At 46.2% G+C, this 25,830-nt stretch overlaps 10 non-coding genes across 10 annotated transcripts; all 10 read left to right on the forward strand.

Annotated features, from left to right (window-relative positions):
• The first annotated feature begins 431 nt into the window (after positions 1-431).
• trnal-uaa (transfer RNA leucine (anticodon UAA)) lies at positions 432-514 on the forward strand. Its single transcript has one exon. It is a non-coding gene; the product is annotated as a tRNA-Leu (tRNA).
• Positions 515-3,177: 2,663 nt separating this feature from the next.
• trnal-uaa (transfer RNA leucine (anticodon UAA)) lies at positions 3,178-3,260 on the forward strand. The gene has a single exon. It is a non-coding gene; the product is annotated as a tRNA-Leu (tRNA).
• A 2,663-nt stretch (positions 3,261-5,923) lies between these two features.
• On the forward strand, positions 5,924-6,006 carry trnal-uaa (transfer RNA leucine (anticodon UAA)). The gene has a single exon. It is a non-coding gene; the product is annotated as a tRNA-Leu (tRNA).
• A 2,663-nt stretch (positions 6,007-8,669) lies between these two features.
• On the forward strand, positions 8,670-8,752 carry trnal-uaa (transfer RNA leucine (anticodon UAA)). Its single transcript has one exon. It is a non-coding gene; the product is annotated as a tRNA-Leu (tRNA).
• Positions 8,753-11,415: 2,663 nt separating this feature from the next.
• Positions 11,416-11,498, forward strand: trnal-uaa (transfer RNA leucine (anticodon UAA)). Its single transcript has one exon. It is a non-coding gene; the product is annotated as a tRNA-Leu (tRNA).
• Positions 11,499-14,161: 2,663 nt separating this feature from the next.
• Positions 14,162-14,244, forward strand: trnal-uaa (transfer RNA leucine (anticodon UAA)). Its single transcript has one exon. It is a non-coding gene; the product is annotated as a tRNA-Leu (tRNA).
• A 2,663-nt stretch (positions 14,245-16,907) lies between these two features.
• Positions 16,908-16,990, forward strand: trnal-uaa (transfer RNA leucine (anticodon UAA)). Its single transcript has one exon. It is a non-coding gene; the product is annotated as a tRNA-Leu (tRNA).
• Positions 16,991-19,653: 2,663 nt separating this feature from the next.
• On the forward strand, positions 19,654-19,736 carry trnal-uaa (transfer RNA leucine (anticodon UAA)). Its single transcript has one exon. It is a non-coding gene; the product is annotated as a tRNA-Leu (tRNA).
• Positions 19,737-22,399: 2,663 nt separating this feature from the next.
• trnal-uaa (transfer RNA leucine (anticodon UAA)) lies at positions 22,400-22,482 on the forward strand. The gene has a single exon. It is a non-coding gene; the product is annotated as a tRNA-Leu (tRNA).
• A 2,663-nt stretch (positions 22,483-25,145) lies between these two features.
• On the forward strand, positions 25,146-25,228 carry trnal-uaa (transfer RNA leucine (anticodon UAA)). Its single transcript has one exon. It is a non-coding gene; the product is annotated as a tRNA-Leu (tRNA).
• The last annotated feature ends 602 nt before the right edge of the window (positions 25,229-25,830 follow it).

Raw genomic sequence — 25,830 nt, forward strand, 5'->3', positions numbered from 1 at the left:
GAACACGGGCTGCTCAGCTTTGTGCATTTTCCCTGTAGTCCGGTGTGTTTCATGTTCCGTGTAAACGTGAAAGTTGTCCTGTTTCGAGCAATGGGTGAAATCATTTATCAATGCAAGAATCGAAATTGCAGTCATGTCAAGTAGCTCATGGTAATTTGACCAAATCATAACCGATCGTGTGTTCTCACGCACTCACAGATGCATTTGGAGCTGAAAAGAGTCTGAGAAGATCGACTCAGCTTACCATTGATTTTTGTCTGGATTGATGGGTATCATTATCTGCTGCGAAATTGTCATTGTAGCCGGGCACATCCCAGCAGCTGTGCGAGTCGGAGAGGGATCATGGAACCCTTTTAACGTGACTTTGCATCTGTTGTTTTGCAGGAGCACAATTGGAAGTGCAAGAAAATGGGCAGCGCTAGTGGCTGGCTGGTAGTGTGGCCGAGCGGTCTAAGGCGCTGGATTTAAGCTCCAGTCTCTGACAGAGGCGTGGGTTCGAATCCCACCGCTGCCATTTCTGCTGACCTTCTCCAATCGCGCAGCTGGTTGAAATGCTGTTTCGACTCCTGCTGCGTTTCTGTTTAAAACAGAAGCGAAATGGGTTTGCTTCCCGGGCAATTAATTGTGGTGTGTGAAAGTGCCGAATTTGGCGAAGCGTCTGTGCTGTCATGATCGTGTTCGCCTCCCGCAGCTCTTCTGTTGCTTTACGTTCCAGGCGAGTTGAATTTTAATGGAACCGAATGGAGACTGTTATTTCATCGCTGTTGTGAAACAAAGTACTACGGTGACTCGACTCGTCGTTATTTGGTTTTCTGGCCAATGAAAAAATCGTTCCAATGAATTTCGATGTCATATGTTATTGAATTTCTCCCATTTCATTCATCTCCGTCCTGGAGACATCGGAAGGGAAAGGTAATCTAGCCGAGACTGTGATTGGTGAAATTCACTTTTTATGGCCCATTCTTATTATGTTCTTTCTTTCTCTCTTTTCAGCATTGTCCGGGAAGTGGTGGTGCACTCAGGCTCCTGTATGTTTGAAAGAGTAGTTTGGAATTGCCCTGTTGTTAGTTGTGAGATTACCTTATGGCTCATGCCCCGGACTGTCTCACATTTAGCATTCATGCTCGCTGTGTCTGGAAATACATTTGGTTTGCCAGTTTTGTTTGTGTTCCGTGTTAAATGCTTTCCGTTTTGCGATTCTCTCAATAAATTACGACTGAACAGGGTTTCTGAGGTAACTTCCAGCTGCAAAAATCCTGAACTGAGAATCTGGGAAAATTTCCCAGAGTATGGTCAGTCGGAGCAAAAGTAAGGAAGTCGTTCGTTTCTGCAGCGATTCACAATGCTACCGTTCCCGTGAGCAGTCGAACAGGCTATATGATTGTGCCGCAGACTGCGACGGCAAGCTCCGCTAAAGAGTGATCCTTTAATGCCGGTGTAAGCAACACAACGTTATTAGGGCACACCGCGTGGAAACAGATACTTCGGTGTATCTCGTCCATGCTCAGCACATAGCCAAAATTAAACAAGTCCCATTAAACAACGAGCGGTTGGAAACAGAAAGGTGAAAAGTAGAATGGCTTCAACTTTCAGTGCTTGAACAAATCTGCTCTCGTAGTGAAATGTAATGCAACTCCATTTAATTACTGTGCAAAGCATTGTCAAGTTTTTCTCCAACCTGGTTCTGATCATATGCCATTCTGTTTGAGAGTGTAGTTCCCGCCTTCTGATCCTTCCATGAAAAGCAGCACCGCATTTGCATTCCTTGCGCAGGTTTGCCCGGTTCAAAGACAGGGAAGAAGCTGATGCTCTGGTATCACAGCGCACCACGGATTCCTGAACTAGTCTGTCTGTCAAATGTACCCCCAAAGTCGTCTCTGAAAGACCTCATTTGGAAGCTGTCTGTCGTTATTCAACGTACGAGAGTTGGCACCAGAGGTCCTGAATCATGTTTTGGAGCAGTTCGCACGGAAGTGGCTCATTCAATCAGCAACAGCAATGAAAGAAATTACACTCTCAGAGGAACCTCTGGACCTATGCTTTCACAGCGTCGCTAGTATTAAGGTGCGCCCCGAGATCTAAGCCACGTTGGAAGTGAGACGGAGGAATCGACAGAGAGGCTACAGAATGACATCGCATCCATTTGGATTTCTTTAAATCACTGACGAGCAGGAAAATGTAAACGGGGAGGGCGAGTGGGGAAGTGAGGCAGTAGCAGCTCTGGTGAAATTCCTTCTTTGTGATTCGCTCAGCAACCAGAGACGTGAAGGTGACTCAGGCGTGAGAGCTCTTCACATCGAGAACAAAAAGCACTCAAGGGCAGTTAGCACCTCTTCCGGAGAGTGGGGTGGGGTGAGGTAATTCCCTTTTGACTTCTCTGACTATGTTCAGAAACTGCCTTTTAGATTGAGGTGAACAGAGACTGCATTTCTTAAAAGCACCATGGAATTTATCAAACTTTATTGTGTCGCTTCCTTTCGATTCCCACACAGGTTTCCAACTCAGTTGGTATCCATGTGGCTCATATCCAGGTGTGAACATCTCTGCAGCGAATTGCACGGTTAAGGCAAAAAGGCAAGGAAAGTGGCATCTCGAATTGGCTCCGAGGTCAGAGCATCCTCGCAATGTGATCTGTCGTTCTCGGATTGTAATGCTACCTCCGGTTTTAGGGTGGAGAACATTCTTTGGGACTCTTATTCTGCAAGACAGACACAGTGACTGAAACTATGCTGCACGTTATGATTTGGAACACGGGCTGCTCAGCTTTGTGCATTTTCCCTGTAGTCCGGTGTGTTTCATGTTCCGTGTAAACGTGAAAGTTGTCCTGTTTCGAGCAATGGGTGAAATCATTTATCAATGCAAGAATCGAAATTGCAGTCATGTCAAGTAGCTCATGGTAATTTGACCAAATCATAACCGATCGTGTGTTCTCACGCACTCACAGATGCATTTGGAGCTGAAAAGAGTCTGAGAAGATCGACTCAGCTTTCCATTGAGTTTTGTCTGGATTGATGGGTATCATTATCTGCTGCGAAATTGTCATTGTAGCCGGGCACATCCCAGCAGCTGTGCGAGTCGGAGAGGGATCATGGAACCCTTTTAACGTGACTTTGCATCTGTTGTTTTGCAGGAGCACAATTGGAAGTGCAAGAAAATGGGCAGCGCTAGTGGCTGGCTGGTAGTGTGGCCGAGCGGTCTAAGGCGCTGGATTTAAGCTCCAGTCTCTGACAGAGGCGTGGGTTCGAATCCCACCGCTGCCATTTCTGCTGACCTTCTCCAATCGCGCAGCTGGTTGAAATGCTGTTTCGACTCCTGCTGCGTTTCTGTTTAAAACAGAAGCGAAATGGGTTTGCTTCCCGGGCAATTAATTGTGGTGTGTGAAAGTGCCGAATTTGGCGAAGCGTCTGTGCTGTCATGATCGTGTTCGCCTCCCGCAGCTCTTCTGTTGCTTTACGTTCCAGGCGAGTTGAATTTTAATGGAACCGAATGGAGACTGTTATTTCATCGCTGTTGTGAAACAAAGTACTACGGTGACTCGACTCGTCGTTATTTGGTTTTCTGGCCAATGAAAAAATCGTTCCAATGAATTTCGATGTCATATGTTATTGAATTTCTCCCATTTCATTCATCTCCGTCCTGGAGACATCGGAAGGGAAAGGTAATCTAGCCGAGACTGTGATTGGTGAAATTCACTTTTTATGGCCCATTCTTATTATGTTCTTTCTTTCTCTCTTTTCAGCATTGTCCGGGAAGTGGTGGTGCACTCAGGCTCCTGTATGTTTGAAAGAGTAGTTTGGAATTGCCCTGTTGTTAGTTGTGAGATTACCTTATGGCTCATGCCCCGGACTGTCTCACATTTAGCATTCATGCTCGCTGTGTCTGGAAATACATTTGGTTTGCCAGTTTTGTTTGTGTTCCGTGTTAAATGCTTTCCGTTTTGCGATTCTCTCAATAAATTACGACTGAACAGGGTTTCTGAGGTAACTTCCAGCTGCAAAAATCCTCAACTGAGAATCTGGGAAAATTTCCCAGAGTATGGTCAGTCGGAGCAAAAGTAAGGAAGTCGTTCGTTTCTGCAGCGATTCACAATGCTACCGTTCCCGTGAGCAGTCGAACAGGCTATATGATTGTGCCGCAGACTGCGACGGCAAGCTCCGCTAAAGAGTGATCCTTTAATGCCGGTGTAAGCAACACAACGTTATTAGGGCACACCGCGTGGAAACAGATACTTCGGTGTATCTCGTCCATGCTCAGCACATAGCCAAAATTAAACAAGTCCCATTAAACAACGAGCGATTGGAAACAGAAAGGTGAAAAGTAGAATGGCTTCAACTTTCAGTGCTTGAACAAATCTGCTCTCGTAGTGAAATGTAATGCAACTCCATTTAATTACTGTGCAAAGCATTGTCAAGTTTTTCTCCAACCTGGTTCTGATCATATGCCATTCTGTTTGAGAGTGTAGTTCCCGCCTTCTGATCCTTCCATGAAAAGCAGCACCGCATTTGCATTCCTTGCGCAGGTTTGCCCGGTTCAAAGACAGGGAAGAAGCTGATGCTCTGGTATCACAGCGCACCACGGATTCCTGAACTAGTCTGTCTGTCAAATGTACCCCCAAAGTCGTCTCTGAAAGACCTCATTTGGAAGCTGTCTGTCGTTATTCAACGTACGAGAGTTGGCACCAGAGGTCCTGAATCATGTTTTGGAGCAGTTCGCACGGAAGTGGCTCATTCAATCAGCAACAGCAATGAAAGAAATTACACTCTCAGAGGAACCTCTGGACCTATGCTTTCACAGCGTCGCTAGTATTAAGGTGCGCCCCGAGATCTAAGCCACGTTGGAAGTGAGACGGAGGAATCGACAGAGAGGCTACAGAATGACATCGCATCCATTTGGATTTCTTTAAATCACTGACGAGCAGGAAAATGTAAACGGGGAGGGCGAGTGGGGAAGTGAGGCAGTAGCAGCTCTGGTGAAATTCCTTCTTTGTGATTCGCTCAGCAACCAGAGACGTGAAGGTGACTCAGGCGTGAGAGCTCTTCACATCGAGAACAAAAAGCACTCAAGGGCAGTTAGCACCTCTTCCGGAGAGTGGGGTGGGGTGAGGTAATTCCCTTTTGACTTCTCTGACTATGTTCAGAAACTGCCTTTTAGATTGAGGTGAACAGAGACTGCATTTCTTAAAAGCACCATGGAATTTATCAAACTTTATTGTGTCGCTTCCTTTCGATTCCCACACAGGTTTCCAACTCAGTTGGTATCCATGTGGCTCATATCCAGGTGTGAACATCTCTGCAGCGAATTGCACGGTTAAGGCAAAAAGGCAAGGAAAGTGGCATCTCGAATTGGCTCCGAGGTCAGAGCATCCTCGCAATGTGATCTGTCGTTCTCGGATTGTAATGCTACCTCCGGTTTTAGGGTGGAGAACATTCTTTGGGACTCTTATTCTGCAAGACAGACACAGTGACTGAAACTATGCTGCACGTTATGATTTGGAACACGGGCTGCTCAGCTTTGTGCATTTTCCCTGTAGTCCGGTGTGTTTCATGTTCCGTGTAAACGTGAAAGTTGTCCTGTTTCGAGCAATGGGTGAAATCATTTATCAATGCAAGAATCGAAATTGCAGTCATGTCAAGCAGCTCATGGTAATTTGACCAAATCATAACCGATCGTGTGTTCTCACGCACTCACAGATGCATTTGGAGCTGAAAAGAGTCTGAGAAGATCGACTCAGCTTACCATTGATTTTTGTCTGGATTGATGGGTATCATTATCTGCTGCGAAATTGTCATTGTAGCCGGGCACATCCCAGCAGCTGTGCGAGTCGGAGAGGGATCATGGAACCCTTTTAACGTGACTTTGCATCTGTTGTTTTGCAGGAGCACAATTGGAAGTGCAAGAAAATGGGCAGCGCTAGTGGCTGGCTGGTAGTGTGGCCGAGCGGTCTAAGGCGCTGGATTTAAGCTCCAGTCTCTGACAGAGGCGTGGGTTCGAATCCCACCGCTGCCATTTCTGCTGACCTTCTCCAATCGCGCAGCTGGTTGAAATGCTGTTTCGACTCCTGCTGCGTTTCTGTTTAAAACAGAAGCGAAATGGGTTTGCTTCCCGGGCAATTAATTGTGGTGTGTGAAAGTGCCGAATTTGGCGAAGCGTCTGTGCTGTCATGATCGTGTTCGCCTCCCGCAGCTCTTCTGTTGCTTTACGTTCCAGGCGAGTTGAATTTTAATGGAACCGAATGGAGACTGTTATTTCATCGCTGTTGTGAAACAAAGTACTACGGTCACTCGACTCGTCGTTATTTGGTTTTCTGGCCAATGAAAAAATCGTTCCAATGAATTTCGATGTCATATGTTATTGAATTTCTCCCATTTCATTCATCTCCGTCCTGGAGACATCGGAAGGGAAAGGTAATCTAGCCGAGACTGTGATTGGTGAAATTCACTTTTTATGGCCCATTCTTATTATGTTGTTTCTTTCTCTCTTTTCAGCATTGTCCGGGAAGTGGTGGTGCACTCAGGCTCCTGTATGTTTGAAAGAGTAGTTTGGAATTGCCCTGTTGTTAGTTGTGAGATTACCTTATGGCTCATGCCCCGGACTGTCTCACATTTAGCATTCATGCTCGCTGTGTCTGGAAATACATTTGGTTTGCCAGTTTTGTTTGTGTTCCGTGTTAAATGCTTTCCGTTTTGCGATTCTCTCAATAAATTACGACTGAACAGGGTTTCTGAGGTAACTTCCAGCTGCAAAAATCCTGAACTGAGAATCTGGGAAAATTTCCCAGAGTATGGTCAGTCGGAGCAAAAGTAAGGAAGTCGTTCGTTTCTGCAGCGATTCACAATGCTACCGTTCCCGTGAGCAGTCGAACAGGCTATATGATTGTGCCGCAGACTGCGACGGCAAGCTCCGCTAAAGAGTGATCCTTTAATGCCGGTGTAAGCAACACAACGTTATTAGGGCACACCGCGTGGAAACAGATACTTCGGTGTATCTCGTCCATGCTCAGCACATAGCCAAAATTAAACAAGTCCCATTAAACAACGAGCGGTTGGAAACAGAAAGGTGAAAAGTAGAATGGCTTCAACTTTCAGTGCTTGAACAAATCTGCTCTCGTAGTGAAATGTAATGCAACTCCATTTAATTACTGTGCAAAGCATTGTCAAGTTTTTCTCCAACCTGGTTCTGATCATATGCCATTCTGTTTGAGAGTGTAGTTCCCGCCTTCTGATCCTTCCATGAAAAGCAGCACCGCATTTGCATTCCTTGCGCAGGTTTCCCCGGTTCAAGGACAGGGAATAAGCTGATGCTCTGGTATCACAGCGCACCACGGATTCCTGAACTAGTCTGTCTGTCAAATGTACCCCCAAAGTCGTCTCTGAAAGACCTCATTTGGAAGCTGTCTGTCGTTATTCAACGTACGAGAGTTGGCACCAGAGGTCCTGAATCATGTTTTGGAGCAGTTCGCACGGAAGTGGCTCATTCAATCAGCAACAGCAATGAAAGAAATTACACTCTCAGAGGAACCTCTGGACCTATGCTTTCACAGCGTCGCTAGTATTAAGGTGCGCCCCGAGATCTAAGCCACGTTGGAAGTGAGACGGAGGAATCGACAGAGAGGCTACAGAATGACATCGCATCCATTTGGATTTCTTTAAATCACTGACGAGCAGGAAAATGTAAACGGGGAGGGCGAGTGGGGAAGTGAGGCAGTAGCAGCTCTGGTGAAATTCCTTCTTTGTGATTCGCTCAGCAACCAGAGACGTGAAGGTGACTCAGGCGTGAGAGCTCTTCACATCGAGAACAAAAAGCACTCAAGGGCAGTTAGCACCTCTTCCGGAGAGTGGGGTGGGGTGAGGTAATTCCCTTTTGACTTCTCTGACTATGTTCAGAAACTGCCTTTTAGATTGAGGTGAACAGAGACTGCATTTCTTAAAAGCACCATGGAATTTATCAAACTTTATTGTGTCGCTTCCTTTCGATTCCCACACAGGTTTCCAACTCAGTTGGTATCCATGTGGCTCATATCCAGGTGTGAACATCTCTGCAGCGAATTGCACGGTTAAGGCAAAAAGGCAAGGAAAGTGGCATCTCGAATTGGCTCCGAGGTCAGAGCATCCTCGCAATGTGATCTGTCGTTCTCGGATTGTAATGCTACCTCCGGTTTTAGGGTGGAGAACATTCTTTGGGACTCTTATTCTGCAAGACAGACACAGTGACTGAAACTATGCTGCACGTTATGATTTGGAACACGGGCTGCTCAGCTTTGTGCATTTTCCCTGTAGTCCGGTGTGTTTCATGTTCCGTGTAAACGTGAAAGTTGTCCTGTTTCGAGCAATGGGTGAAATCATTTATCAATGCAAGAATCGAAATTGCAGTCATGTCAAGTAGCTCATGGTAATTTGACCAAATCATAACCGATCGTGTGTTCTCACGCACTCACAGATGCATTTGGAGCTGAAAAGAGTCTGAGAAGATCGACTCAGCTTACCATTGAATTTTGTCTGGATTGATGGGTATCATTATCTGCTGCGAAATTGTCATTGTAGCCGGGCACATCCCAGCAGCTGTGCGAGTCGGAGAGGGATCATGGAACCCTTTTAACGTGACTTTGCATCTGTTGTTTTGCAGGAGCACAATTGGAAGTGCAAGAAAATGGGCAGCGCTAGTGGCTGGCTGGTAGTGTGGCCGAGCGGTCTAAGGCGCTGGATTTAAGCTCCAGTCTCTGACAGAGGCGTGGGTTCGAATCCCACCGCTGCCATTTCTGCTGACCTTCTCCAATCGCGCAGCTGGTTGAAATGCTGTTTCGACTCCTGCTGCGTTTCTGTTTAAAACAGAAGCGAAATGGGTTTGCTTCCCGGGCAATTAATTGTGGTGTGTGAAAGTGCCGAATTTGGCGAAGCGTCTGTGCTGTCATGATCGTGTTCGCCTCCCGCAGCTCTTCTGTTGCTTTACGTTCCAGGCGAGTTGAATTTTAATGGAACCGAATGGAGACTGTTATTTCATCGCTGTTGTGAAACAAAGTACTACGGTGACTCGACTCGTCGTTATTTGGTTTTCTGGCCAATGAAAAAATCGTTCCAATGAATTTCGATGTCATATGTTATTGAATTTCTCCCATTTCATTCATCTCCGTCCTGGAGACATCGGAAGGGAAAGGTAATCTAGCCGAGACTGTGATTGGTGAAATTCACTTTTTATGGCCCATTCTTATTATGTTCTTTCTTTCTCTCTTTTCAGCATTGTCCGGGAAGTGGTGGTGCACTCAGGCTCCTGTATGTTTGAAAGAGTAGTTTGGAATTGCCCTGTTGTTAGTTGTGAGATTACCTTATGGCTCATGCCCCGGACTGTCTCACATTTAGCATTCATGCTCGCTGTGTCTGGAAATACATTTGGTTTGCCAGTTTTGTTTGTGTTCCGTGTTAAATGCTTTCCGTTTTGCGATTCTCTCAATAAATTACGACTGAACAGGGTTTCTGAGGTAACTTCCAGCTGCAAAAATCCTGAACTGAGAATCTGGGAAAATTTCCCAGAGTATGGTCAGTCGGAGCAAAAGTAAGGAAGTCGTTCGTTTCTGCAGCGATTCACAATGCTACCGTTCCCGTGAGCAGTCGAACAGGCTATATGATTGTGCCGCAGACTGCGACGGCAAGCTCCGCTAAAGAGTGATCCTTTAATGCCGGTGTAAGCAACACAACGTTATTAGGGCACACCGCGTGGAAACAGATACTTCGGTGTATCTCGTCCATGCTCAGCACATAGCCAAAATTAAACAAGTCCCATTAAACAACGAGCGATTGGAAACAGAAAGGTGAAAAGTAGAATGGCTTCAACTTTCAGTGCTTGAACAAATCTGCTCTCGTAGTGAAATGTAATGCAACTCCATTTAATTACTGTGCAAAGCATTGTCAAGTTTTTCTCCAACCTGGTTCTGATCATATGCCATTCTGTTTGAGAGTGTAGTTCCCGCCTTCTGATCCTTCCATGAAAAGCAGCACCGCATTTGCATTCCTTGCGCAGGTTTGCCCGGTTCAAAGACAGGGAAGAAGCTGATGCTCTGGTATCACAGCGCACCACGGATTCCTGAACTAGTCTGTCTGTCAAATGTACCCCCAAAGTCGTCTCTGAAAGACCTCATTTGGAAGCTGTCTGTCGTTATTCAACGTACGAGAGTTGGCACCAGAGGTCCTGAATCATGTTTTGGAGCAGTTCGCACGGAAGTGGCTCATTCAATCAGCAACAGCAATGAAAGAAATTACACTCTCAGAGGAACCTCTGGACCTATGCTTTCACAGCGTCGCTAGTATTAAGGTGCGCCCCGAGATCTAAGCCACGTTGGAAGTGAGACGGAGGAATCGACAGAGAGGCTACAGAATGACATCGCATCCATTTGGATTTCTTTAAATCACTGACGAGCAGGAAAATGTAAACGGGGAGGGCGAGTGGGGAAGTGAGGCAGTAGCAGCTCTGGTGAAATTCCTTCTTTGTGATTCGCTCAGCAACCAGAGACGTGAAGGTGACTCAGGCGTGAGAGCTCTTCACATCGAGAACAAAAAGCACTCAAGGGCAGTTAGCACCTCTTCCGGAGAGTGGGGTGGGGTGAGGTAATTCCCTTTTGACTTCTCTGACTATGTTCAGAAACTGCCTTTTAGATTGAGGTGAACAGAGACTGCATTTCTTAAAAGCACCATGGAATTTATCAAACTTTATTGTGTCGCTTCCTTTCGATTCCCACACAGGTTTCCAACTCAGTTGGTATCCATGTGGCTCATATCCAGGTGTGAACATCTCTGCAGCGAATTGCACGGTTAAGGCAAAAAGGCAAGGAAAGTGGCATCTCGAATTGGCTCCGAGGTCAGAGCATCCTCGCAATGTGATCTGTCGTTCTCGGATTGTAATGCTACCTCCGGTTTTAGGGTGGAGAACATTCTTTGGGACTCTTATTCTGCAAGACAGACACAGTGACTGAAACTATGCTGCACGTTATGATTTGGAACACGGGCTGCTCAGCTTTGTGCATTTTCCCTGTAGTCCGGTGTGTTTCATGTTCCGTGTAAACGTGAAAGTTGTCCTGTTTCGAGCAATGGGTGAAATCATTTATCAATGCAAGAATCGAAATTGCAGTCATGTCAAGTAGCTCATGGTAATTTGACCAAATCATAACCGATCGTGTGTTCTCACGCACTCACAGATGCATTTGGAGCTGAAAAGAGTCTGAGAAGATCGACTCAGCTTACCATTGAATTTTGTCTGGATTGATGGGTATCATTATCTGCTGCGAAATTGTCATTGTAGCCGGGCACATCCCAGCAGCTGTGCGAGTCGGAGAGGGATCATGGAACCCTTTTAACGTGACTTTGCATCTGTTGTTTTGCAGGAGCACAATTGGAAGTGCAAGAAAATGGGCAGCGCTAGTGGCTGGCTGGTAGTGTGGCCGAGCGGTCTAAGGCGCTGGATTTAAGCTCCAGTCTCTGACAGAGGCGTGGGTTCGAATCCCACCGCTGCCATTTCTGCTGACCTTCTCCAATCGCGCAGCTGGTTGAAATGCTGTTTCGACTCCTGCTGCGTTTCTGTTTAAAACAGAAGCGAAATGGGTTTGCTTCCCGGGCAATTAATTGTGGTGTGTGAAAGTGCCGAATTTGGCGAAGCGTCTGTGCTGTCATGATCGTGTTCGCCTCCCGCAGCTCTTCTGTTGCTTTACGTTCCAGGCGAGTTGAATTTTAATGGAACCGAATGGAGACTGTTATTTCATCGCTGTTGTGAAACAAAGTACTACGGTGACTCGACTCGTCGTTATTTGGTTTTCTGGCCAATGAAAAAATCGTTCCAATGAATTTCGATGTCATATGTTATTGAATTTCTCCCATTTCATTCATCTCCGTCCTGGAGACATCGGAAGGGAAAGGTAATCTAGCCGAGACTGTGATTGGTGAAATTCACTTTTTATGGCCCATTCTTATTATGTTCTTTCTTTCTCTCTTTTCAGCATTGTCCGGGAAGTGGTGGTGCACTCAGGCTCCTGTATGTTTGAAAGAGTAGTTTGGAATTGCCCTGTTGTTAGTTGTGAGATTACCTTATGGCTCATGCCCCGGACTGTCTCACATTTAGCATTCATGCTCGCTGTGTCTGGAAATACATTTGGTTTGCCAGTTTTGTTTGTGTTCCGTGTTAAATGCTTTCCGTTTTGCGATTCTCTCAATAAATTACGACTGAACAGGGTTTCTGAGGTAACTTCCAGCTGCAAAAATCCTGAACTGAGAATCTGGGAAAATTTCCCAGAGTATGGTCAGTCGGAGCAAAAGTAAGGAAGTCGTTCGTTTCTGCAGCGATTCACAATGCTACCGTTCCCGTGAGCAGTCGAACAGGCTATATGATTGTGCCGCAGACTGCGACGGCAAGCTCCGCTAAAGAGTGATCCTTTAATGCCGGTGTAAGCAACACAACGTTATTAGGGCACACCGCGTGGAAACAGATACTTCGGTGTATCTCGTCCATGCTCAGCACATAGCCAAAATTAAACAAGTCCCATTAAACAACGAGCGATTGGAAACAGAAAGGTGAAAAGTAGAATGGCTTCAACTTTCAGTGCTTGAACAAATCTGCTCTCGTAGTGAAATGTAATGCAACTCCATTTAATTACTGTGCAAAGCATTGTCAAGTTTTTCTCCAACCTGGTTCTGATCATATGCCATTCTGTTTGAGAGTGTAGTTCCCGCCTTCTGATCCTTCCATGAAAAGCAGCACCGCATTTGCATTCCTTGCGCAGGTTTGCCCGGTTCAAAGACAGGGAAGAAGCTGATGCTCTGGTATCACAGCGCACCACGGATTCCTGAACTAGTCTGTCTGTCAAATGTACCCCCAAAGTCGTCTCTGAAAGACCTCATTTGGAAGCTGTCTGTCGTTATTCAACGTACGAGAGTTGGCACCAGAGGTCCTGAATCATGTTTTGGAGCAGTTCGCACGGAAGTGGCTCATTCAATCAGCAACAGCAATGAAAGAAATTACACTCTCAGAGGAACCTCTGGACCTATGCTTTCACAGCGTCGCTAGTATTAAGGTGCGCCCCGAGATCTAAGCCACGTTGGAAGTGAGACGGAGGAATCGACAGAGAGGCTACAGAATGACATCGCATCCATTTGGATTTCTTTAAATCACTGACGAGCAGGAAAATGTAAACGGGGAGGGCGAGTGGGGAAGTGAGGCAGTAGCAGCTCTGGTGAAATTCCTTCTTTGTGATTCGCTCAGCAACCAGAGACGTGAAGGTGACTCAGGCGTGAGAGCTCTTCACATCGAGAACAAAAAGCACTCAAGGGCAGTTAGCACCTCTTCCGGAGAGTGGGGTGGGGTGAGGTAATTCCCTTTTGACTTCTCTGACTATGTTCAGAAACTGCCTTTTAGATTGAGGTGAACAGAGACTGCATTTCTTAAAAGCACCATGGAATTTATCAAACTTTATTGTGTCGCTTCCTTTCGATTCCCACACAGGTTTCCAACTCAGTTGGTATCCATGTGGCTCATATCCAGGTGTGAACATCTCTGCAGCGAATTGCACGGTTAAGGCAAAAAGGCAAGGAAAGTGGCATCTCGAATTGGCTCCGAGGTCAGAGCATCCTCGCAATGTGATCTGTCGTTCTCGGATTGTAATGCTACCTCCGGTTTTAGGGTGGAGAACATTCTTTGGGACTCTTATTCTGCAAGACAGACACAGTGACTGAAACTATGCTGCACGTTATGATTTGGAACACGGGCTGCTCAGCTTTGTGCATTTTCCCTGTAGTCCGGTGTGTTTCATGTTCCGTGTAAACGTGAAAGTTGTCCTGTTTCGAGCAATGGGTGAAATCATTTATCAATGCAAGAATCGAAATTGCAGTCATGTCAAGTAGCTCATGGTAATTTGACCAAATCATAACCGATCGTGTGTTCTCACGCACTCACAGATGCATTTGGAGCTGAAAAGAGTCTGAGAAGATCGACTCAGCTTACCATTGAATTTTGTCTGGATTGATGGGTATCATTATCTGCTGCGAAATTGTCATTGTAGCCGGGCACATCCCAGCAGCTGTGCGAGTCGGAGAGGGATCATGGAACCCTTTTAACGTGACTTTGCATCTGTTGTTTTGCAGGAGCACAATTGGAAGTGCAAGAAAATGGGCAGCGCTAGTGGCTGGCTGGTAGTGTGGCCGAGCGGTCTAAGGCGCTGGATTTAAGCTCCAGTCTCTGACAGAGGCGTGGGTTCGAATCCCACCGCTGCCATTTCTGCTGACCTTCTCCAATCGCGCAGCTGGTTGAAATGCTGTTTCGACTCCTGCTGCGTTTCTGTTTAAAACAGAAGCGAAATGGGTTTGCTTCCCGGGCAATTAATTGTGGTGTGTGAAAGTGCCGAATTTGGCGAAGCGTCTGTGCTGTCATGATCGTGTTCGCCTCCCGCAGCTCTTCTGTTGCTTTACGTTCCAGGCGAGTTGAATTTTAATGGAACCGAATGGAGACTGTTATTTCATCGCTGTTGTGAAACAAAGTACTACGGTGACTCGACTCGTCGTTATTTGGTTTTCTGGCCAATGAAAAAATCGTTCCAATGAATTTCGATGTCATATGTTATTGAATTTCTCCCATTTCATTCATCTCCGTCCTGGAGACATCGGAAGGGAAAGGTAATCTAGCCGAGACTGTGATTGGTGAAATTCACTTTTTATGGCCCATTCTTATTATGTTCTTTCTTTCTCTCTTTTCAGCATTGTCCGGGAAGTGGTGGTGCACTCAGGCTCCTGTATGTTTGAAAGAGTAGTTTGGAATTGCCCTGTTGTTAGTTGTGAGATTACCTTATGGCTCATGCCCCGGACTGTCTCACATTTAGCATTCATGCTCGCTGTGTCTGGAAATACATTTGGTTTGCCAGTTTTGTTTGTGTTCCGTGTTAAATGCTTTCCGTTTTGCGATTCTCTCAATAAATTACGACTGAACAGGGTTTCTGAGGTAACTTCCAGCTGCAAAAATCCTGAACTGAGAATCTGGGAAAATTTCCCAGAGTATGGTCAGTCGGAGCAAAAGTAAGGAAGTCGTTCGTTTCTGCAGCGATTCACAATGCTACCGTTCCCGTGAGCAGTCGAACAGGCTATATGATTGTGCCGCAGACTGCGACGGCAAGCTCCGCTAAAGAGTGATCCTTTAATGCCGGTGTAAGCAACACAACGTTATTAGGGCACACCGCGTGGAAACAGATACTTCGGTGTATCTCGTCCATGCTCAGCACATAGCCAAAATTAAACAAGTCCCATTAAACAACGAGCGATTGGAAACAGAAAGGTGAAAAGTAGAATGGCTTCAACTTTCAGTGCTTGAACAAATCTGCTCTCGTAGTGAAATGTAATGCAACTCCATTTAATTACTGTGCAAAGCATTGTCAAGTTTTTCTCCAACCTGGTTCTGATCATATGCCATTCTGTTTGAGAGTGTAGTTCCCGCCTTCTGATCCTTCCATGAAAAGCAGCACCGCATTTGCATTCCTTGCGCAGGTTTGCCCGGTTCAAAGACAGGGAAGAAGCTGATGCTCTGGTATCACAGCGCACCACGGATTCCTGAACTAGTCTGTCTGTCAAATGTACCCCCAAAGTCGTCTCTGAAAGACCTCATTTGGAAGCTGTCTGTCGTTATTCAACGTACGAGAGTTGGCACCAGAGGTCCTGAATCATGTTTTGGAGCAGTTCGCACGGAAGTGGCTCATTCAATCAGCAACAGCAATGAAAGAAATTACACTCTCAGAGGAACCTCTGGACCTATGCTTTCACAGCGTCGCTAGTATTAAGGTGCGCCCCGAGATCTAAGCCACGTTGGAAGTGAGACGGAGGAATCGACAGAGAGGCTACAGAATGACATCGCATCCATTTGGATTTCTTTAAATCACTGACGAGCAGGAAAATGTAAACGGGGAGGGCGAGTGGGGAAGTGAGGCAGTAGCAGCTCTGGTGAAATTCCTTCTTTGTGATTGGCTCAGCAACCAGAGACGTGAAGGTGACTCAGGCGTGAGAGCTCTTCACATCGAGAACAAAAAGCACTCAAGGGCAGTTAGCACCTCTTCCGGAGAGTGGGGTGGGGTGAGGTAATTCCCTTTTGACTTCTCTGACTATGTTCAGAAACTGCCTTTTAGATTGAGGTGAACAGAGACTGCATTTCTTAAAAGCACCATGGAATTTATCAAACTTTATTGTGTCGCTTCCTTTCGATTCCCACACAGGTTTCCAACTCAGTTGGTATCCATGTGGCTCATATCCAGGTGTGAACATCTCTGCAGCGAATTGCACGGTTAAGGCAAAAAGGCAAGGAAAGTGGCATCTCGAATTGGCTCCGAGGTCAGAGCATCCTCGCAATGTGATCTGTCGTTCTCGGATTGTAATGCTACCTCCGGTTTTAGGGTGGAGAACATTCTTTGGGACTCTTATTCTGCAAGACAGACACAGTGACTGAAACTATGCTGCACGTTATGATTTGGAACACGGGCTGCTCAGCTTTGTGCATTTTCCCTGTAGTCCGGTGTGTTTCATGTTCCGTGTAAACGTGAAAGTTGTCCTGTTTCGAGCAATGGGTGAAATCATTTATCAATGCAAGAATCGAAATTGCAGTCATGTCAAGTAGCTCATGGTAATTTGACCAAATCATAACCGATCGTGTGTTCTCACGCACTCACAGATGCATTTGGAGCTGAAAAGAGTCTGAGAAGATCGACTCAGCTTACCATTGATTTTTGTCTGGATTGATGGGTATCATTATCTGCTGCGAAATTGTCATTGTAGCCGGGCACATCCCAGCAGCTGTGCGAGTCGGAGAGGGATCATGGAACCCTTTTAACGTGACTTTGCATCTGTTGTTTTGCAGGAGCACAATTGGAAGTGCAAGAAAATGGGCAGCGCTAGTGGCTGGCTGGTAGTGTGACCGAGCGGTCTAAGGCGCTGGATTTAAGCTCCAGTCTCTGACAGAGGCGTGGGTTCGAATCCCACCGCTGCCATTTCTGCTGACCTTCTCCAATCGCGCAGCTGGTTGAAATGCTGTTTCGACTCCTGCTGCGTTTCTGTTTAAAACAGAAGCGAAATGGGTTTGCTTCCCGGGCAATTAATTGTGGTGTGTGAAAGTGCCGAATTTGGCGAAGCGTCTGTGCTGTCATGATCGTGTTCGCCTCCCGCAGCTCTTCTGTTGCTTTACGTTCCAGGCGAGTTGAATTTTAATGGAACCGAATGGAGACTGTTATTTCATCGCTGTTGTGAAACAAAGTACTACGGTGACTCGACTCGTCGTTATTTGGTTTTCTGGCCAATGAAAAAATCGTTCCAATGAATTTCGATGTCATATGTTATTGAATTTCTCCCATTTCATTCATCTCCGTCCTGGAGACATCGGAAGGGAAAGGTAATCTAGCCGAGACTGTGATTGGTGAAATTCACTTTTTATGGCCCATTCTTATTATGTTCTTTCTTTCTCTCTTTTCAGCATTGTCCGGGAAGTGGTGGTGCACTCAGGCTCCTGTATGTTTGAAAGAGTAGTTTGGAATTGCCCTGTTGTTAGTTGTGAGATTACCTTATGGCTCATGCCCCGGACTGTCTCACATTTAGCATTCATGCTCGCTGTGTCTGGAAATACATTTGGTTTGCCAGTTTTGTTTGTGTTCCGTGTTAAATGCTTTCCGTTTTGCGATTCTCTCAATAAAATACGACTGAACAGGGTTTCTGAGGTAACTTCCAGCTGCAAAAATCCTGAACTGAGAATCTGGGAAAATTTCCCAGAGTATGGTCAGTCGGAGCAAAAGTAAGGAAGTCGTTCGTTTCTGCAGCGATTCACAATGCTACCGTTCCCGTGAGCAGTCGAACAGGCTATATGATTGTGCCGCAGACTGCGACGGCAAGCTCCGCTAAAGAGTGATCCTTTAATGCCGGTGTAAGCAACACAACGTTATTAGGGCACACCGCGTGGAAACAGATACTTCGGTGTATCTCGTCCATGCTCAGCACATAGCCAAAATTAAACAAGTCCCATTAAACAACGAGCGATTGGAAACAGAAAGGTGAAAAGTAGAATGGCTTCAACTTTCAGTGCTTGAACAAATCTGCTCTCGTAGTGAAATGTAATGCAACTCCATTTAATTACTGTGCAAAGCATTGTCAAGTTTTTCTCCAACCTGGTTCTGATCATATGCCATTCTGTTTGAGAGTGTAGTTCCCGCCTTCTGATCCTTCCATGAAAAGCAGCACCGCATTTGCATTCCTTGCGCAGGTTTGCCCGGTTCAAAGACAGGGAAGAAGCTGATGCTCTGGTATCACAGCGCACCACGGATTCCTGAACTAGTCTGTCTGTCAAATGTACCCCCAAAGTCGTCTCTGAAAGACCTCATTTGGAAGCTGTCTGTCGTTATTCAACGTACGAGAGTTGGCACCAGAGGTCCTGAATCATGTTTTGGAGCAGTTCGCACGGAAGTGGCTCATTCAATCAGCAACAGCAATGAAAGAAATTACACTCTCAGAGGAACCTCTGGACCTATGCTTTCACAGCGTCGCTAGTATTAAGGTGCGCCCCGAGATCTAAGCCACGTTGGAAGTGAGACGGAGGAATCGACAGAGAGGCTACAGAATGACATCGCATCCATTTGGATTTCTTTAAATCACTGACGAGCAGGAAAATGTAAACGGGGAGGGCGAGTGGGGAAGTGAGGCAGTAGCAGCTCTGGTGAAATTCCTTCTTTGTGATTCGCTCAGCAACCAGAGACGTGAAGGTGACTCAGGCGTGAGAGCTCTTCACATCGAGAACAAAAAGCACTCAAGGGCAGTTAGCACCTCTTCCGGAGAGTGGGGTGGGGTGAGGTAATTCCCTTTTGACTTCTCTGACTATGTTCAGAAACTGCCTTTTAGATTGAGGTGAACAGAGACTGCATTTCTTAAAAGCACCATGGAATTTATCAAACTTTATTGTGTCGCTTCCTTTCGATTCCCACACAGGTTTCCAACTCAGTTGGTATCCATGTGGCTCATATCCAGGTGTGAACATCTCTGCAGCGAATTGCACGGTTAAGGCAAAAAGGCAAGGAAAGTGGCATCTCGAATTGGCTCCGAGGTCAGAGCATCCTCGCAATGTGATCTGTCGTTCTCGGATTGTAATGCTACCTCCGGTTTTAGGGTGGAGAACATTCTTTGGGACTCTTATTCTGCAAGACAGACACAGTGACTGAAACTATGCTGCACGTTATGATTTGGAACACGGGCTGCTCAGCTTTGTGCATTTTCCCTGTAGTCCGGTGTGTTTCATGTTCCGTGTAAACGTGAAAGTTGTCCTGTTTCGAGCAATGGGTGAAATCATTTATCAATGCAAGAATCGAAATTGCAGTCATGTCAAGTAGCTCATGGTAATTTGACCAAATCATAACCGATCGTGTGTTCTCACGCACTCACAGATGCATTTGGAGCTGAAAAGAGTCTGAGAAGATCGACTCAGCTTACCATTGATTTTTGTCTGGATTGATGGGTATCATTATCTGCTGCGAAATTGTCATTGTAGCCGGGCACATCCCAGCAGCTGTGCGAGTCGGAGAGGGATCATGGAACCCTTTTAACGTGACTTTGCATCTGTTGTTTTGCAGGAGCACAATTGGAAGTGCAAGAAAATGGGCAGCGCTAGTGGCTGGCTGGTAGTGTGGCCGAGCGGTCTAAGGCGCTGGATTTAAGCTCCAGTCTCTGACAGAGGCGTGGGTTCGAATCCCACCGCTGCCATTTCTGCTGACCTTCTCCAATCGCGCAGCTGGTTGAAATGCTGTTTCGACTCCTGCTGCGTTTCTGTTTAAAACAGAAGCGAAATGGGTTTGCTTCCCGGGCAATTAATTGTGGTGTGTGAAAGTGCCGAATTTGGCGAAGCGTCTGTGCTGTCATGATCGTGTTCGCCTCCCGCAGCTCTTCTGTTGCTTTACGTTCCAGGCGAGTTGAATTTTAATGGAACCGAATGGAGACTGTTATTTCATCGCTGTTGTGAAACAAAGTACTACGGTGACTCGACTCGTCGTTATTTGGTTTTCTGGCCAATGAAAAAATCGTTCCAATGAATTTCGATGTCATATGTTATTGAATTTCTCCCATTTCATTCATCTCCGTCCTGGAGACATCGGAAGGGAAAGGTAATCTAGCCGAGACTGTGATTGGTGAAATTCACTTTTTATGGCCCATTCTTATTATGTTCTTTCTTTCTCTCTTTTCAGCATTGTCCGGGAAGTGGTGGTGCACTCAGGCTCCTGTATGTTTGAAAGAGTAGTTTGGAATTGCCCTGTTGTTAGTTGTGAGATTACCTTATGGCTCATGCCCCGGACTGTCTCACATTTAGCATTCATGCTCGCTGTGTCTGGAAATACATTTGGTTTGCCAGTTTTGTTTGTGTTCCGTGTTAAATGCTTTCCGTTTTGCGATTCTCTCAATAAATTACGACTGAACAGGGTTTCTGAGGTAACTTCCAGCTGCAAAAATCCTCAACTGAGAATCTGGGAAAATTTCCCAGAGTATGGTCAGTCGGAGCAAAAGTAAGGAAGTCGTTCGTTTCTGCAGCGATTCACAATGCTACCGTTCCCGTGAGCAGTCGAACAGGCTATATGATTGTGCCGCAGACTGCGACGGCAAGCTCCGCTAAAGAGTGATCCTTTAATGCCGGTGTAAGCAACACAACGTTATTAGGGCACACCGCGTGGAAACAGATACTTCGGTGTATCTCGTCCATGCTCAGCACATAGCCAAAATTAAACAAGTCCCATTAAACAACGAGCGATTGGAAACAGAAAGGTGAAAAGTAGAATGGCTTCAACTTTCAGTGCTTGAACAAATCTGCTCTCGTAGTGAAATGTAATGCAACTCCATTTAATTACTGTGCAAAGCATTGTCAAGTTTTTCTCCAACCTGGTTCTGATCATATGCCATTCTGTTTGAGAGTGTAGTTCCCGCCTTCTGATCCTTCCATGAAAAGCAGCACCGCATTTGCATTCCTTGCGCAGGTTTGCCCGGTTCAAAGACAGGGAAGAAGCTGATGCTCTGGTATCACAGCGCACCACGGATTCCTGAACTAGTCTGTCTGTCAAATGTACCCCCAAAGTCGTCTCTGAAAGACCTCATTTGGAAGCTGTCTGTCGTTATTCAACGTACGAGAGTTGGCACCAGAGGTCCTGAATCATGTTTTGGAGCAGTTCGCACGGAAGTGGCTCATTCAATCAGCAACAGCAATGAAAGAAATTACACTCTCAGAGGAACCTCTGGACCTATGCTTTCACAGCGTCGCTAGTATTAAGGTGCGCCCCGAGATCTAAGCCACGTTGGAAGTGAGACGGAGGAATCGACAGAGAGGCTACAGAATGACATCGCATCCATTTGGATTTCTTTAAATCACTGACGAGCAGGAAAATGTAAACGGGGAGGGCGAGTGGGGAAGTGAGGCAGTAGCAGCTCTGGTGAAATTCCTTCTTTGTGATTCGCTCAGCAACCAGAGACGTGAAGGTGACTCAGGCGTGAGAGCTCTTCACATCGAGAACAAAAAGCACTCAAGGGCAGTTAGCACCTCTTCCGGAGAGTGGGGTGGGGTGAGGTAATTCCCTTTTGACTTCTCTGACTATGTTCAGAAACTGCCTTTTAGATTGAGGTGAACAGAGACTGCATTTCTTAAAAGCACCATGGAATTTATCAAACTTTATTGTGTCGCTTCCTTTCGATTCCCACACAGGTTTCCAACTCAGTTGGTATCCATGTGGCTCATATCCAGGTGTGAACATCTCTGCAGCGAATTGCACGGTTAAGGCAAAAAGGCAAGGAAAGTGGCATCTCGAATTGGCTCCGAGGTCAGAGCATCCTCGCAATGTGATCTGTCGTTCTCGGATTGTAATGCTACCTCCGGTTTTAGGGTGGAGAACATTCTTTGGGACTCTTATTCTGCAAGACAGACACAGTGACTGAAACTATGCTGCACGTTATGATTTGGAACACGGGCTGCTCAGCTTTGTGCATTTTCCCTGTAGTCCGGTGTGTTTCATGTTCCGTGTAAACGTGAAAGTTGTCCTGTTTCGAGCAATGGGTGAAATCATTTATCAATGCAAGAATCGAAATTGCAGTCATGTCAAGCAGCTCATGGTAATTTGACCAAATCATAACCGATCGTGTGTTCTCACGCACTCACAGATGCATTTGGAGCTGAAAAGAGTCTGAGAAGATCGACTCAGCTTACCATTGATTTTTGTCTGGATTGATGGGTATCATTATCTGCTGCGAAATTGTCATTGTAGCCGGGCACATCCCAGCAGCTGTGCGAGTCGGAGAGGGATCATGGAACCCTTTTAACGTGACTTTGCATCTGTTGTTTTGCAGGAGCACAATTGGAAGTGCAAGAAAATGGGCAGCGCTAGTGGCTGGCTGGTAGTGTGGCCGAGCGGTCTAAGGCGCTGGATTTAAGCTCCAGTCTCTGACAGAGGCGTGGGTTCGAATCCCACCGCTGCCATTTCTGCTGACCTTCTCCAATCGCGCAGCTGGTTGAAATGCTGTTTCGACTCCTGCTGCGTTTCTGTTTAAAACAGAAGCGAAATGGGTTTGCTTCCCGGGCAATTAATTGTGGTGTGTGAAAGTGCCGAATTTGGCGAAGCGTCTGTGCTGTCATGATCGTGTTCGCCTCCCGCAGCTCTTCTGTTGCTTTACGTTCCAGGCGAGTTGAATTTTAATGGAACCGAATGGAGACTGTTATTTCATCGCTGTTGTGAAACAAAGTACTACGGTCACTCGACTCGTCGTTATTTGGTTTTCTGGCCAATGAAAAAATCGTTCCAATGAATTTCGATGTCATATGTTATTGAATTTCTCCCATTTCATTCATCTCCGTCCTGGAGACATCGGAAGGGAAAGGTAATCTAGCCGAGACTGTGATTGGTGAAATTCACTTTTTATGGCCCATTCTTATTATGTTGTTTCTTTCTCTCTTTTCAGCATTGTCCGGGAAGTGGTGGTGCACTCAGGCTCCTGTATGTTTGAAAGAGTAGTTTGGAATTGCCCTGTTGTTAGTTGTGAGATTACCTTATGGCTCATGCCCCGGACTGTCTCACATTTAGCATTCATGCTCGCTGTGTCTGGAAATACATTTGGTTTGCCAGTTTTGTTTGTGTTCCGTGTTAAATGCTTTCCGTTTTGCGATTCTCTCAATAAATTACGACTGAACAGGGTTTCTGAGGTAACTTCCAGCTGCAAAAATCCTGAACTGAGAATCTGGGAAAATTTCCCAGAGTATGGTCAGTCGGAGCAAAAGTAAGGAAGTCGTTCGTTTCTGCAGCGATTCACAATGCTACCGTTCCCGTGAGCAGTCGAACAGGCTATATGATTGTGCCGCAGACTGCGACGGCAAGCTCCGCTAAAGAGTGATCCTTTAATGCCGGTGTAAGCAACACAACGTTATTAGGGCACACCGCGTGGAAACAGATACTTCGGTGTATCTCGTCCATGCTCAGCACATAGCCAAAATTAAACAAGTCCCATTAAACAACGAGCGATTGGAAACAGAAAGGTGAAAAGTAGAATGGCTTCAACTTTCAGTGCTTGAACAAATCTGCTCTCGTAGTGAAATGTAATGCAACTCCATTTAATTACTGTGCAAAGCATTGTCAAGTTTTTCTCCAACCTGGTTCTGATCATATGCCATTCTGTTTGAGAGTGTAGTTCCCGCCTTCTGATCCTTCCATGAAAAGCAGCACCGCATTTGCATTCCTTGCGCAGGTTTGCCCGGTTCAAAGACAGGGAAGAAGCTGATGCTCTGGTATCACAGCGCACCACGGATTCCTGAACTAGTCTGTCTGTCAAATGTACCCCCAAAGTCGTCTCTGAAAGACCTCATTTGGAAGCTGTCTGTCGTTATTCAACGTACGAGAGTTGGCACCAGAGGTCCTGAATCATGTTTTGGAGCAGTTCGCACGGAAGTGGCTCATTCAATCAGCAACAGCAATGAAAGAAATTACACTCTCAGAGGAACCTCTGGACCTATGCTTTCACAGCGTCGCTAGTATTAAGGTGCGCCCCGAGATCTAAGCCACGTTGGAAGTGAGACGGAGGAATCGACAGAGAGGCTACAGAATGACATCGCATCCATTTGGATTTCTTTAAATCACTGACGAGCAGGAAAATGTAAACGGGGAGGGCGAGTGGGGAAGTGAGGCAGTAGCAGCTCTGGTGAAATTCCTTCTTTGTGATTCGCTCAGCAACCAGAGACGTGAAGGTGACTCAGGCGTGAGAGCTCTTCACATCGAGAACAAAAAGCACTCAAGGGCAGTTAGCACCTCTTCCGGAGAGTGGGGTGGGGTGAGGTAATTCCCTTTTGACTTCTCTGACTATGTTCAGAAACTGCCTTTTAGATTGAGGTGAACAGAGACTGCATTTCTTAAAAGCACCATGGAATTTATCAAACTTTATTGTGTCGCTTCCTTTCGATTCCCACACAGGTTTCCAACTCAGTTGGTATCCATGTGGCTCATATCCAGGTGTGAACATCTCTGCAGCGAATTGCACGGTTAAGGCAAAAAGGCAAGGAAAGTGGCATCTCGAATTGGCTCCGAGGTCAGAGCATCCTCGCAATGTGATCTGTCGTTCTCGGATTGTAATGCTACCTCCGGTTTTAGGGTGGAGAACATTCTTTGGGACTCTTATTCTGCAAGACAGACACAGTGACTGAAACTATGCTGCACGTTATGATTTGGAACACGGGCTGCTCAGCTTTGTGCATTTTCCCTGTAGTCCGGTGTGTTTCATGTTCCGTGTAAACGTGAAAGTTGTCCTGTTTCGAGCAATGGGTGAAATCATTTATCAATGCAAGAATCGAAATTGCAGTCATGTCAAGTAGCTCATGGTAATTTGACCAAATCATAACCGATCGTGTGTTCTCACGCACTCACAGATGCATTTGGAGCTGAAAAGAGTCTGAGAAGATCGACTCAGCTTACCATTGATTTTTGTCTGGATTGATGGGTATCATTATCTGCTGCGAAATTGTCATTGTAGCCGGGCACATCCCAGCAGCTGTGCGAGTCGGAGAGGGATCATGGAACCCTTTTAACGTGACTTTGCATCTGTTGTTTTGCAGGAGCACAATTGGAAGTGCAAGAAAATGGGCAGCGCTAGTGGCTGGCTGGTAGTGTGGCCGAGCGGTCTAAGGCGCTGGATTTAAGCTCCAGTCTCTGACAGAGGCGTGGGTTCGAATCCCACCGCTGCCATTTCTGCTGACCTTCTCCAATCGCGCAGCTGGTTGAAATGCTGTTTCGACTCCTGCTGCGTTTCTGTTTAAAACAGAAGCGAAATGGGTTTGCTTCCCGGGCAATTAATTGTGGTGTGTGAAAGTGCCGAATTTGGCGAAGCGTCTGTGCTGTCATGATCGTGTTCGCCTCCCGCAGCTCTTCTGTTGCTTTACGTTCCAGGCGAGTTGAATTTTAATGGAACCGAATGGAGACTGTTATTTCATCGCTGTTGTGAAACAAAGTACTACGGTGACTCGACTCGTCGTTATTTGGTTTTCTGGCCAATGAAAAAATCGTTCCAATGAATTTCGATGTCATATGTTATTGAATTTCTCCCATTTCATTCATCTCCGTCCTGGAGACATCGGAAGGGAAAGGTAATCTAGCCGAGACTGTGATTGGTGAAATTCACTTTTTATGGCCCATTCTTATTATGTTCTTTCTTTCTCTCTTTTCAGCATTGTCCGGGAAGTGGTGGTGCACTCAGGCTCCTGTATGTTTGAAAGAGTAGTTTGGAATTGCCCTGTTGTTAGTTGTGAGATTACCTTATGGCTCATGCCCCGGACTGTCTCACATTTAGC

This window comes from Chiloscyllium punctatum, chromosome 41 (assembly GCF_047496795.1).
Source record: "Chiloscyllium punctatum isolate Juve2018m chromosome 41, sChiPun1.3, whole genome shotgun sequence".
Taxonomy (NCBI): domain Eukaryota; kingdom Metazoa; phylum Chordata; class Chondrichthyes; order Orectolobiformes; family Hemiscylliidae; genus Chiloscyllium; species Chiloscyllium punctatum.